The 13,955-nt window shown below is 36.0% G+C and overlaps 1 long non-coding RNA gene and 1 other non-coding gene across 2 annotated transcripts in view; both read right to left on the reverse strand.

Annotated features, from left to right (window-relative positions):
• Positions 1 to 13,955, reverse strand: part of LOC121029962 (uncharacterized) — a 110,079-nt gene that overhangs the window by 19,369 nt on the left and 76,755 nt on the right. The window lies entirely within an intron of this gene.
• On the reverse strand, positions 7,783 to 7,886 carry LOC121040240 (U6 spliceosomal RNA). Its single transcript, XR_005795202.1, has one exon. It is a non-coding gene; the product is annotated as a U6 spliceosomal RNA (small nuclear RNA).

A 13,955-nucleotide genomic window follows, 5' to 3' on the forward strand; every position in this document is an offset into this window, starting at 1 on the left:
AATAAAGGAGACAATCCAACAAGAAAATATAGCAATTTTAAATATTTATGCACCCAACACAGAAGTACCCAAATATATAAAATAATTATTAACAAACATAAAAGAACTAATTGATAATAACCCAATAATACTAGGGGACTTTAACACTCCACTTACATCAGTGGACAGATTGTCTGAATAGAAAAATAAACAGGGAAACAATGGTTTTGAATGACACACTTAATGGACTTTACAGATATATTCAAAGCATTTCCTCCCAAAACAGTGGAATACACAACCTTTTCAAGTGCAGATAGAACATTCTCCAGAAAAGATCACTTAGTTACAAAACAGACCTCAACAAATAGACAAAGACTGAAGTCATACCATATAACTTTTCTGGTCACTACACTATAAAATCAGAAGTCAAGTACAAGAAAAAAATCTGGAAAGACCACAAATACATGGAGGTTAAGTAACATGCTACTAAATAATAGAAGTGTCAACCATGAAATCAAAGAAGAAATTTAAAAAAAATAAATGGAAACAAAAGAAAATGAAAAAGCAGCAGTCCAAACCTTTGGGAAATAATAAAAGCAGTTCTAAGAGGGAAGTTTATAGCAATACTGGCCTACCTCAAGAAGCAAGAAAAATACCAAATAAACAACTTAGTCTTACAGTTAAAGGAGCTACGAAAATAACAACAAATGAAGCCTGAAGCCAGAAGAAGGAAACATATAATAGAGATTAAAGCAGAAATAAATGATATAGAAACTAAACAAATATATAATAATAATAGAACAGGAGCTGGTTCATTGAAAGAAATTAATAAAATTGATTAAAACCTCTAGCCAGATTTATCAAAAAGCAAAGAGAAAGGGCTCAAATAAATAAAATCACAAATGAGAAAGGAGAAATAACAATCAACACTATAGAAATACAAACAAATATAAGAGAATATTATGAAAAATTATATGGCAACAAATTGGACAACCTATAAGAAATGGATAAATTCTTAGAAACGTATAAATTACCAAAACTGAAACAGGAAGAAACATACAACTTGAATAGACCAATAATTAGCAATGACAGTGGGTGTGTAATCAAAAAACTTGCAAGGAACAAAAGTCCAAGACCAGATGACCTCCCAAGGAGAACTCTACCAAACATTTAAAGAAGAGTTAGGACCTATTCTTCTCAAGCTATTTCCAAAAAATAGAAAAGAAAGGAAAGCTTTCAAATTCATTCTATGAGGCCAGCATTACCAAAACCAGATAAAGGCACTACTAAAAAAGAGAACTATAGACCCATATCTCTGATGAATATAGATACAAAAATTATCAATAAAATGCCAGCAAACTAGGGAACTTGGGTGGTTCAGTCTGTTGAGTGTCTAACTTTGGCTCAGGTCATGATCAGGTGGTTTGTGAGTTCGGGCCCCACATCGGGCTCACTGCTGTCAGATTGTCAGTGCAGGGCATGCTCTGGATCCTCTGTCCTACTCTCTGTGCCCCACTCCCCCCAACTTGTGCTTTCCCAAAAGTAATTAAATATTTTTTATTTATTTATATTTTTTTAATGTTTATTTTTCAGACAGAGAGAGACAGAGCATGAGCAGGGAAAGGGCAGAGAGAGAGAGGGAGACACAGAATGTGGAGCAGGCTCCAGGCTCTGAGCTGTCAGCACAGAGCCCGACATGGGGCTCGAACTCACAAACTGTGAGATCATGACCTGAGCCGAAGGCGGACACTTAACTGACTGAGCTACCCAGGCACCCCTTAAATATTTTTAAAAAAATAAAAAAAAAAACACTAAAATTACTGTGGTTAAATAAATAAATAAATAAATAAAATGCTGACAAACTGAATCCAACAATGCGTTAAAAAAATCATTAATCGTGATCAAATAGGATTTATTCCTGGGTTGCCAGGGTCATTCAATATTTGCAAATCAAACAATGTAACACATCATATTAATAAAAGAAAGGATAAGAACTATATGATCATTTTGATAGATGCTGAAAAAGCATTTAACAAAGTGTATAGCATTCATTCATAATAAAAACCCTCAAAAAAGTAGATTGAGAGGGAACATACTTCAATGTAATAAAGGCTATATATGAAAATTCCACAGCTAGTATCATCTTATTTGAGGAAAAACTCAGCTTTTCCTCTATGGTCAGGAGCAAGACAGGGATGTCTACTCTCACCACTTTCATTCAACATAGTACTGGAAGTTCTAGCTATAGCAATCAGACAACAACAACAACAAAATCAAAGGCATAAGTAAATTGCAAGGCAATGATAAATAAATTGGCAAGGAAGAAGTAAAACTTTCACTATTTGCAGAGAACATGATACATTATATAGAAAACCTGAAGGACTCCACCAAAAAACTGCTAGAACTGATAAACAAATTAGGTAACGTCACAGGATACAAAATCAATGCACAGAAATCTGTTGCATTTGTATACACCAATAATGAGGCAGAAGAAAGAGAAATTAAGGAATTAATCCTGTTTACAATTGGACCAAAAATAATAAGATACCTAGGAATAAACCTAATTGAAGAGGTGACAGACCTATATTCTTAAAGCAATAAAACACTGATGAAAGAAATTCAAGATGACACAAAGACATGGAAAGACATTATATGCTCTTGAATGGAAGAACAAATATTGTTAAAATGTTTATACTACCCAAAGCAATCTATACATTTAATGCAATCCCTGTCAAAATACTACCAGCATTTTTCAGAGTTAGAACAAACAATCCTAAAACTTGTGTGGAACCATAAAGGATCCCGAATAGTCAAAGCAACCCTAAAAAAAAAAAGCTAGAAGCATCACAACTTTGGACTTTCAAGTTATATTACAAAACTTTAGTAATCAAAACAAGATGGTACTGGCACAAAAATAGACACGTAGATCAGTAGAACAGAATAGAAAACTCAGAAAGAAACTCACATTCATAAAGTCAATCTTCAACAAAGCAAGAAAGAATATCCAATGGGAAAAATAAACAAATAATCCAACTAAAAAATGGGCAGAAGACACAAATAGAAATTTTTTCATAGAAGACATACAGACCATCAATAGACACGTGAAAAGATGCTCAACATCACTCATCATCAGGAAAATGCAAATCAAACCTACAATGCAATATCACTTCACACTGGTCAGAACGACTAAAATCAGTAACACAAGAAACAACAGGTGTTGGAGAGGATATGGAGAAAGGGAAATGCTTATGTAGCGGTGGGGAGAATGCAAAATGGTGCAGCCACTCTGGAAAATATTATGGAGGTTCTTCAAAAAGTTGAATAGAGAACTACCCTACAATCCAGCAATTGCACTGCTAGGTATTTATCCAGAGAATACATAAATAATTCAAAGGGATACATTCACCTTGATGTTTATAGCAGCATTATTTACAATAGCCAAACTATGGAAACAGCTCAAGTGACTTTCGACTGATGAATGGACAAAGATGTGATATATATGATACACACACACACACACACACACACACACACACACACAATGGAATATTACTCAGCCATAAAAAGAATGAAACCTTGTCATTTGCAATGACATGGATGAAGCCAGAGAGTATTATTCTCAGTGAAACAAGTCGGTCAGAGAAAGACAAATACTACGTTATTTCACTCATATGTGAAATTAAAGAAACAAAACAAATAAGCAAAGGGGAGAAAAAGAGAGAGAGGCAAATCAAGAAACAGACTCTTAACTGTAGAGAACAAGTTGATGGTTACCAGAGGGGAGGGGCATGAGGGGATGGGTGAAATAGGTATGGGGATTAAGGAATGCACTTGTCATGATGAGCACTGGGTGATGTACGGAAGCGTTAAATTACTATATTGTGCACCTGAAACTAATATTACACTGTATGTTAACTAACTAGCATCAAAATAAAAACTTAAAAAAATTAGAGGGGACTGTTTCTGACTTTCCAAACTGAAAATCCACTGAAAGGTGGAGAAGATTTCTCTCCAATGCATTTTGGAGTTAAGTGTCATGCTCAGGTTGTGGAGAGACTGCTATTGTCCACCAGATATCTGTGATTTTCTTCCATCATGTGCTGTTGTCATGGAGAAGCAGCTCTCCAGTAAGGAACTACACTTTCCAACACTTTTTATATTGGGTAGACCCCTGACACTCAGTTTCAGTGAGTGAAGAGTGAGCCAAAGTAATATTTTTTAAAAAAAAATTCTGCCATTAGATTCTCCATTCTTTCTTCTCCTCTCTGCAGGCTAGATTTGAGGCTGAGAATAGCCACCAAAACCAAGTGTTTCCTAAGCCTGGTCCCTACATGCTGTAGGGAGGAGAGCCCATGCTGACTCTTAGACCTGATAGGAGTGGGAAATAAATTTCTATTCTGTTTAGCCACAAAAAATCTGGGCTTTATTTGTTTCAGTAGCTAGCATTACATTGCTAATAAAGGGGTATAAATTAGAGAGAAGTTCTTGCCCAGTAGCAATCATGGCCAAGCCACCAGGAATAACTCGACATCTGACCACAGCCTTAAACAATAAACATGTAGATGTCTCATTAGACAGTACGATGAGAGAGTATCAGACTACTGTGAAAAATTACCAAGAAGTCAGACTTCCAAAATGACCCAAAGCCTTCCAAAGTGACCCAAAACTACAAATCTTCCAAGAAACTACTAAATGTTCATGAATTAAAGTATTTTCCAGACCAGTGAGGTTCAGATAACCCTTGAGTAAATATCTAAATGTCTGGGTGCTTATTTAAAAACAAAATAAATCTCTAATCCTTTGGAGGCCTTGATATTAACAATGACTATTACTATAGTGGTTATGGGATGAAATCATCTATAACTAGAGGAGTTATGAAGCAGTAGCTATAAAATTTCTTAGTAGAAAGGGAAGTTGTTGGGTCCTCCTCAGGCCACTTTCTCTTTGTAATTATTTCTAAATCATTACCTTATGTCAACCGTCACTACAGCAGAAACCCAATTCTCCATGACTTTTAAAAGAGATATAGAAGAGTAACTGCCAAAAACAATGATTGTGCTTGAGAGAGAGAGAGAGAGTGAATATCTGTTTTTAGTCAGAGAAAATGTTTATGTAAAGGAAAAAGACTATAAGAATTTAATAGATTTAGTACTATAATAAAGGATGATTATATAAGACTGATGTCTGCGAAATCCAGTAAAAACATGCAGTCCGCTTTCCTTAGGAGACCCTGTCTCCATATAAATGCTTGGTAAAAAGTCAAACCACTTGAAAGGAAGGATTTTACTGTCCTCTGTGAAATCAGCTTTATGAGCCATTTGCTCAGCTTGTCCTGTGTCCTGTCAGGTGTGTCTCATGTTTACCATACTTGTCAGCATTTGTTCCCACCTTTCACTCAGTTGTACCTTTTAATGCACTGACAGCTTCCTTCATCAAATTTAATGGCCTCTTTCAGACAAAGGGATAATTGACTAATCAGATCTTCTTATTTGCAATAACCCTGAGGAACGAATTTCCCTCAGACAGTTAAAAGCATGTCCCAGGCCTATCAATGATGGCAATGCAGAAGTCATCAGGTACTTGTCATGCCCATGGAACAGAGGACTGCACACAGGGGTGACCTTTTGTTGAAAAATTCCACTACAAGCCCTCCGCTCCTAATCTTCCCCTTGTTGTTTCTTAACTAATGCAAATTGCTTATTACTTTGCAAGTTAAAAATTAGTATTTTTCTTGAAGACTATCCTAAGATTTAATTATTATAATGTAAAAAGGCAACAATCTTACAATATTTTGCCAGTGGATGCATTGACAAATATTTCAAACTTAAGCTCCATATTTTATTTCTAGAGAACAAGAAAAGCTCTAATTTCCTGGCAATGGAACATAGAATCAGACCTCTACCATTGTATCGAGTGGCCATTTGTTGTTTTACATTCCCTAGTTCTGCCAACAACCTCTCAAATGTGTCTTAGAGGAATCGCACCCCTTCCCCCACTCTCCATCCATAGAATTCACATAAAATTGACACTGTTGCGTTTCAAGGAGGGGCTGAGCAAAGTGCTATAGCTCTCTATTGATCAATATTAGTTAGTGCAGCACTTCCCAGTCTTTGTTCATGGTATGGGCCACAAAAACAAAGAAAAAATATTGTTAGAGTGCACGTTGAGATAAAAGAATGGAGCAAATCTAAGCCAGAGTTGACTAGCCCGGGTCTCTGCCTGACTGTACTCCAAGACAGAAGGGACTTGATACCCCAGTGCATATACAACATATTCAAGGCATGCCAGTATTATTATAGTAGCCAGTGTGCTTGGGCATACCAGTTGAAGCTCTAGGTTAAGGCAGGCATTCACCAAACAAATTGGGCCAATTTGATGATGAAATTTGATTCCAGTTTTGGCTATCTTTAACAGTCTCTATTTTCCTATACATGGGCTGATAATGGTATGAGCCTGGCAAAGACAAGACTACTCGGATATGACTGAAGATGCGGATCCATGGGTGTGTATTTGTGCATACAGTGAAAGACCTCCCCCTGAACATTTCATCTCTAAGAGTCAATAAAAGCCATTTTGCACTTACGCCACTTTCTGTGATATACAATTGAAGCTCTAAATTCTGTTACATACAGATAACCTCTGTATGTACTATAGTATACTGCAACTTATTTTTCATCTGTTGTCTCTTCCACTGGACTGTTAATTTGTTGAGAATAAGAACTGTGTATTAGTTAGATTCGTACGCCGAGCAAAGCACATGGTCCATATGATGAGGTACTCCATCAGGATATATGTGTGTTAAAATGAATACAAGAATGCATGTTTTTAATTAAAAAACTATGAATGAAATGGAATCAAGATATGTCCTGTTGTAATCCATACACCTCTGAATGGCTTTATAAGCAAAGCCTTAAGAATTTGGGCACCTTGGAATATAACACGTGGAGGAAAAGAAAATGAGTTAAATGACTTCACTTAAAAATTGTATTTTCTGGGGTGCTTGGTGGCTCAGTCAGTGAAGCATTGGACTCTTGATTTCTGCTCAGGTCATGATCTCATGGTTCGTGAGTTCAAGCCCCACATCAGGCTCTGAGCTGACAGTGCGAAGCCTGCTCGGGATTCTCTGTCTCCCTCTGTCTCTGCCCTGCCCTCTATCTCTCAAAAATAAATAAATAAACACTAAAAAATTGTATTTGCCAAATTTATTTTTCGGTAGTTCAAAGCTGTAAACACCCCATTCAAGTCAAATGGCCTTAAGGTTCAAGGAAACAAATAAGTAACAGCAACAGAAATCCTAAAATCCTTATCCTTCAGTTCTGTTCTCTGGTAGTTACTTATTCTAGCTCCTTTCCCTAAATTATACAATCTAATTGCTTCCTTTTCTCCCCCATCTCCTGAAAGAGAAATCAGTTCTTATTCCCAAGTCATGAAAGTGAAGGCAGGTGGGCAGGATAACCACAACAAACCAGGGTACAAATCAAGCCTGTTGCATTTGATTTTTAGACCTTCCCCTCAGCAAATCTCTAAGACTGATCTGTCATAAAATTATCCTTAGGTTCGCTTTGGCGATTTTGAAGTTTATTCAAAGGGAAATTAGGAGAAATTAGACCTGACTTTCTTTCACAAAAAATAGGCTGAAGCTCCACTGAGAATTGTGAACTGGGGTCAGACTGGAAGACTCACGCCATTTTTCATGAAGCAGGATTTTATTCACAGTGCTCTATGTTAACTGGACAGCAGGTTAACAGGGAAAAGGAGAAAGATAGGAGATAACTTTTTTCTTTTGTTTCTTTCTTTTTTAAAAAAAATATGGAACACTCCACGAATTTGCGTGTAGTCCTTGCACAGGGGCCACACTAACCTCTGTATTGTTCCAATTTTAGCATATGTGCTGCCAAAGCCAGCACAAGGTTACCTTTCAACATTTCTCTCTGCAGGGAGAATCATAAGCTGAGCCCTGTAATTTTTTTTTTTTCTAGACCTGCACCATACATTCCCTGAGTTGTCTTAGAGTGGTCCCCGCTGGAAAACCATTTAAAGCCCTTAGGTTTCAAGGCTTCAGTAAAGGTGTGTCAAGCCCTGGACTCTGTCACCCTCTAGTCATCCCCTTGAAAAGAGAATCTCATGCTGAGTTAGCTAATGAGTAAGTCTCTGCTTTAATTTTTTTTAATGTTTTTATTTTATTTATTCTTGAGAGAGAGAGAGAGATGGAGTGTGAGCGGGGGAGGGGCAGAGAGAGAGAGAGAAAGACACAGAATCTGAAGAGGCTCCAGGCTCTGAGCCTTCAGCATAGAGCCCAACGCGGGCTCACAAGCCGTGAGATCATGACCCGAGCCGAAGTTGGATGCTCAACCGACCAAGCCACCCAGGCGCCCCAAGTAAGTCTCTGCTTTAATCGAAGAAACCACAAGGAAGGCCTGCTTCCCGCTCTATCTAGGCAGAATACCACGGGCATCACCGTGAAATGGATATTAAGTAGGCCGTGAAAAACTCTAACTTCTGTCTCTTCCATATCAAACTAGATAAAATACCTTCCTTTCATCCTTCTTTTAAAGTCTTTTAACCTCTGGATACATATCAGTAAAACAAGGGTGTGCCTCAAAGTCTACTTTTTGTACAATTCAGTGATTCTATAGCACTGATATAAAGGAGTGGCAAACGTCTGAGACTATGCTGTATGTCAGTTATTTCTGGAATGTTGACAAGCCTTCTAATTGAGGTTCATTTGGATGCTATACATCCGTGTGTCTACTACCATGAGACATATGTTCCTGTTATGAGCATGAAGTAGTGATGGAACCAAGGAAAAAGTACTCAATTGTACTAACTTATACATATTAAAAGCCTAATCACCTAATTAAGATAGAATTTATTTGTCAATCCTGGTAGAACATCTCCCAACCTCTCACTAAATTATCTTTGTATACTATGAAATTAAAGGAATTAATCAAAGCCTAGGACTAACCATCAAATATTTGCCAGATTATAAGAGCAATTTCTACTCATTGTAAGCTTGATAGAACTAGAGTGAACAATAATAGTAATATGTCCACTCATATGGAAATGACAATACTATTAAAAAGAAGAAATTAAAAAGAAATTAAGAGAGGAGCGCCTGGGTGGCTCAGTGTGTTAAGTGTCCAACTCCTGATTTTGGCTGAGATCATGATTTCACGGTTTGTAGGATTGGATCCCGCCCAGTGTCAGACTCTGTGCTGACAGTGTGGAGTCTGATTTTCTCTCCTCCTCTCTTTTCCCCACCCCAGCTCATTCTCTCTCTCTCTCTCTCTCTCTCTCTCTCTCTCTCTCTCAGAAAGAGAGATTAAATGAGAGAGAATGAAATGAAAAAAGATCACAAAGAAACAAAGAATTCAATATTCAAAAATGGGAAAGGAGAGACCCTTCAATAAATGGTGTTGGGAAAACTGAATAGCCACATGCAGAAAAATGAAACTGGACCACTTTTTACACTCTACACAAAAAGCAATTTTTTTGTGTGTAGGAATTAAAGGTTGGAAACCAATGGATTAAAGGTTGGAAACCAATTTGACAATAAATTTCATATTAAAAAATGGATTAAAGGCTTAAACATAAGACCTGAAACTAAAACTTCTAGAAGAAAACATAAGGGGTAACTTCCATGATATCAGTCTTGGCAGTGATTTTTTAGATATGGTACCAAAAGCAAAGGCAACAAAAGCAAAAATAAATAAGTGGGATTACATCAAACTTAAAAGTTTCTGTGCAGCAAAGGAAATCATCAACAAAACGAAGAGGGGATGGTGGGGAGAGGGGAGATGTTGGTCAGAGAATATAAACTTCCAGTTTTAAGATGACTGAGTTCTGGGGATCTAATGTACAGCATGGTGACTATCTCTAATAATATTGTGTTATATACTTGAAAGTTGCTGAGAGTTAATCTTAAATGTTCTCAGCATAAAAATGAAGGAGTAATTATGTAAAGTGATGCAAGTATTAGCTAATGCTGTGACAATAATTATTTTGTCATATATGTTTATCAAATCAACACATTGTACACCTTAAACTTATACAATGTTGTAGGTCAACAGTATCTCTATAAAGATGGAAAAAAACCCAAAATGCAATATTCAAATAAAATGAATATTGGAGACAAATTTGTTTTGAAAAAATTGAATTAATGACATGGAAGACAAAATTGAAAAGCCTTCTAATATACAGAGGAAAAATGTTTTAATTTTGAAGATTCAAAGAAAAAATTCTCAAGCATCTGGAAGAAATAAGATAACAAGCTATCAACACAGAAACAAAAATTGGTGGAGAGTCATACAATTTATCCAAGAGACAATCCAGTTTAAACTGGAAACTCTCCATAAGTCTCAAGGTGCAGCAGAATTGGGTAACTTTAGAAGTAAAGTGAAGGGTGTGATATTAAAATAAGGTGAAAGATGGAAGAAAGGCATTTAAGGAGCAGTTAGATCCCTAAAGCCAAAGTACATTCTCCTACTCTATGACTTCAGGTGGCTACTCTTTCTGAAGAAATTCAAGTTTTATTGTCTGGAGAAGATAAAAGAGTAATTATCTGGAAAGGAAGATTCCACACATGGTTAAACTTTAAGTACCCAATGAAAATAAGGAATTTACCCGGCATGCAAACCATTATTAGCTCTCCTAGATCACCCTATACTGAAGTTTGAGGCTGGCAATCTCATCCATATGTCTAATACTCCCAATCACTTTTTTTAATTCCTTCTTAATCATGACCAGAGATCCCAGAACTTCCATATGAGAAAAGCTTCTCTTATATGAGATAGAGATTAAACCAACCAAAAGGAATAAAAAAAAATTTGGAATGAATGGACACTAATCTGACATATTTTTAAAAGATAGCACTTTAAAAAGAAATCATCATTGGTATCAGCAGAGCAGTAAGACAATAAAGCATATTCATGAAGCAAGATGTACATCCTCCAAAAAAAAAATATTTAAAGAACAGAACAAGCTCTTAAAATGTAAAGCATGATAGGAAAAAAATATTTTGAAATAAAATATATAAACAAAATAAAATAAATTTTAAAATTTAAAAATAAGAAAATACCATAAAGTTAAGGAAATTAGCCCCAGCATATAGAGCAGAAGAACACAGAGATGAAAAATAGGAGAGGAAGATAAGAAAATTGGAAGACCATTCTAGGAGGTTCAACACCTGAACAATACGGTTTGCAAAGAGGGCAAAGGAATATAGAAAAATGGAGTGATGAGATTAATAAAATAATTAAAGTTAATACCACAGGATTGAAAGACATGAGTTTCTGAATGGAAGGGTCTATTTAGTACCCAACACAGTGTAAGAAAGCAGAACCACAGTAAGGCACATTACTGTAACATCGTGCAAAAATGCAGACAAAGAGAAAAACTTAATAGCTTCTGGAATAAAAGGTAAACAAAAGCAAAAGCAAACAAACATCAGGTTGCATACAAAGAATTAGGAATCAAAATGGCTTCACCCTCTAACATCACCGCTGGGAACTAACAACACAGCAATGCTTTCAAAATGCTGAAGAAAAATTATTTCCAATCCAGATTCCTATACTCATCCAAAATAACAAGCGAATACAGGAAGATTACAATAGAGACATTTTGAGACATAAATTATCTTTGAAAAGTTATCTCTCACCTCTTGCTCCCAGAAAGCATTGGCAAGATGCTCTACCAAAATGAAGTTGACCATGAAAGAGAAAGCATGAGCAATAGTAAACATGGTCCAACACAGGAAGAGAGGTGAGGGAAGAGAATGCCCTGGATACAGACTATAAAGGGAGCAACCAGTCCAGATTGCATGGGAAAGCTATCCTCTTTTTACATGTGCCAACATTCAGGCAAGTAAAAGTCAATATTCCTCTTTGTTATTGATGAGATTCATATTAGCGATGGTCTATATCTGAGATTAAATGGTAGAGAATAAAGAATGGTCTTTATGTGTATGGTTGCAATGATTCCCGCTATCTCTTTTAAACAACAGTTAGGCAGAATCTTTTGATCCCCAAAGATTATAACACATAAGAAAACACAAATATTTCCACGGAATGAAATTTTCTTACATAGCACATTTCATCAAATTTAAGAAACTTTCAATTGCAATTTGCAATTTATATTAGCAGGAAGGACAAACAACAAAGACTGAGAATCTAATTAATAATACACACATACAGCTGAGTCACCAAATTGCTACATCCTCACTAAAGGTTAAATGAAAAGTAAACCCATCATATTGGGGAGATAGCAGGAAACTAGCATGTCTCAAACTTGACACTACTCGGAGAGAGAAAAATAATCTCTTCCTGGAATTTGAACCATAAGCTAATATTCACACAAATTTGTGGAGTCAATTCACATTCTCGATGTAGTTCAACAAAACAGAAGAGTTTTAACTTAGATAATTTAATTTGGAGTAGTCTCTGGTTGGTAGGATTTCAGATGACTGGCAGAAGCAAATACAAATCCTCTAGAAGGACTCAGTTTTGAAAACCTTTGATTCTAAGATGCATCCTAATTGCACATTTAAAAAAAAAAGGAAAAGAATATGTCCCTTAGAATCCATGACATAATGTATGTAAATGCTTATAAATGCACAGAATGTCTCGGAAAGCATGCCCAAGAAGGCGAAAATGATTCCATCTGGTGAGAAGAATGAGTTAGTTTACTTAGGAGAAGGGGAATGTAGATAGTTATTCTTATCTTTTCCCCTTTATTAGTACTCTCTGATGCTTTCACAAATTGCCATAAAATTCAAAGTTTAAAGCAAAATAGGTTTATAACCTTGCAATTCTGTAGGTCAGAAGTCTGACAAAGGTCTCACTGAGCTAAGAGCAAGGTGACCAGAAGGCTACATACCTTTCTGCAAGCTCTAGGGGAGAATCGATGTCCTTGCCTTTTCCAGCTTCCAAAGGCCACATGTCTTCCTTGGCTTGCAGTCCCCTTTCTCCATCTAGCAACACAATGTCTCTCTAATCTTCCATCTGTCTTCATGTCTCTCTCTATCTGTAGCTGGGAAATGCTCTCCAATTTAAGGATTTATGTGATTAGATTTGGCTCATCCAAATAATACAGGATAATCTCCCCATCTCAGGGTCCTTAACCCTAGTCACACCTGCAAAGTCTTTTATTTTATTTTATTTTATTTTATTTTATTTTATTTTATTTTATTTTATTTTATTTTATTTTTTGGTAAGGTCATGTATTGTATTCACAGGTTCTGGAGATAAGAATGTGAACTTTTCTTTTTTTCTCTTCTCTTTTTTTTTTTTTTTTGAAAGGGGGTCATTCTGCCTACTTTGTTGTTACTTTTCAATTATGTAATGTGTGGTGTATTACATACTCAAGATTGAAAAAATTTACATTCCCCCAAAAAGAAATTATAAATGCCCTCTAATCTTGCAATTCCAGTTCTAGTATTTTACAGATATATTAGCGATGCAAAAAAGGGTGGTATGTACAAGGTTATTCACTGCAAAATTATAATATCAAAAGATTAAAAACAAGCTAAGTATACACCCATGGAACAGTGAAATAAATTGTACCTACATACAAAATGAAATTCTATGCAGCCATCTAAAAGAATGAAGAAACTTATTATGTAGTACTGAAATGGAACAATCTACAAAGTTAATTGTTAAGTAAAAAAGGCAAGTCACAGAAATAGTACATGTGCCACTGTGTGTGTGTGTGTGTGTGTGTGTGTGTGTCATATGTACAAAAATGTATGCCTTTATACACTTGCTTATATGGTCACAAATTATGTCTGAAAAGATACACAGGAGGGGCACCTGGATGACTCAGTCAATTAAGCCTCAAACTCTTGATTTTGACTTAGGTCATGAGATCAAGCCCCAAGTTCAACTCTGCACTGGGTGTGAAGCCTGCTTAAGAATCTCTCTTCCTCTCCCTCTACCTCTCCCCCTTAAAAAAAAAAAAAAAAAAAAAAAAAAAAAAAAAAA

The sequence above is a fragment of the Herpailurus yagouaroundi genome, unplaced genomic scaffold (genome assembly GCF_014898765.1).
Source record: "Herpailurus yagouaroundi ecotype Mexico unplaced genomic scaffold, PumYag 28, whole genome shotgun sequence".
In the NCBI taxonomy this organism is placed as follows: Eukaryota; Metazoa; Chordata; class Mammalia; order Carnivora; family Felidae; genus Herpailurus; species Herpailurus yagouaroundi.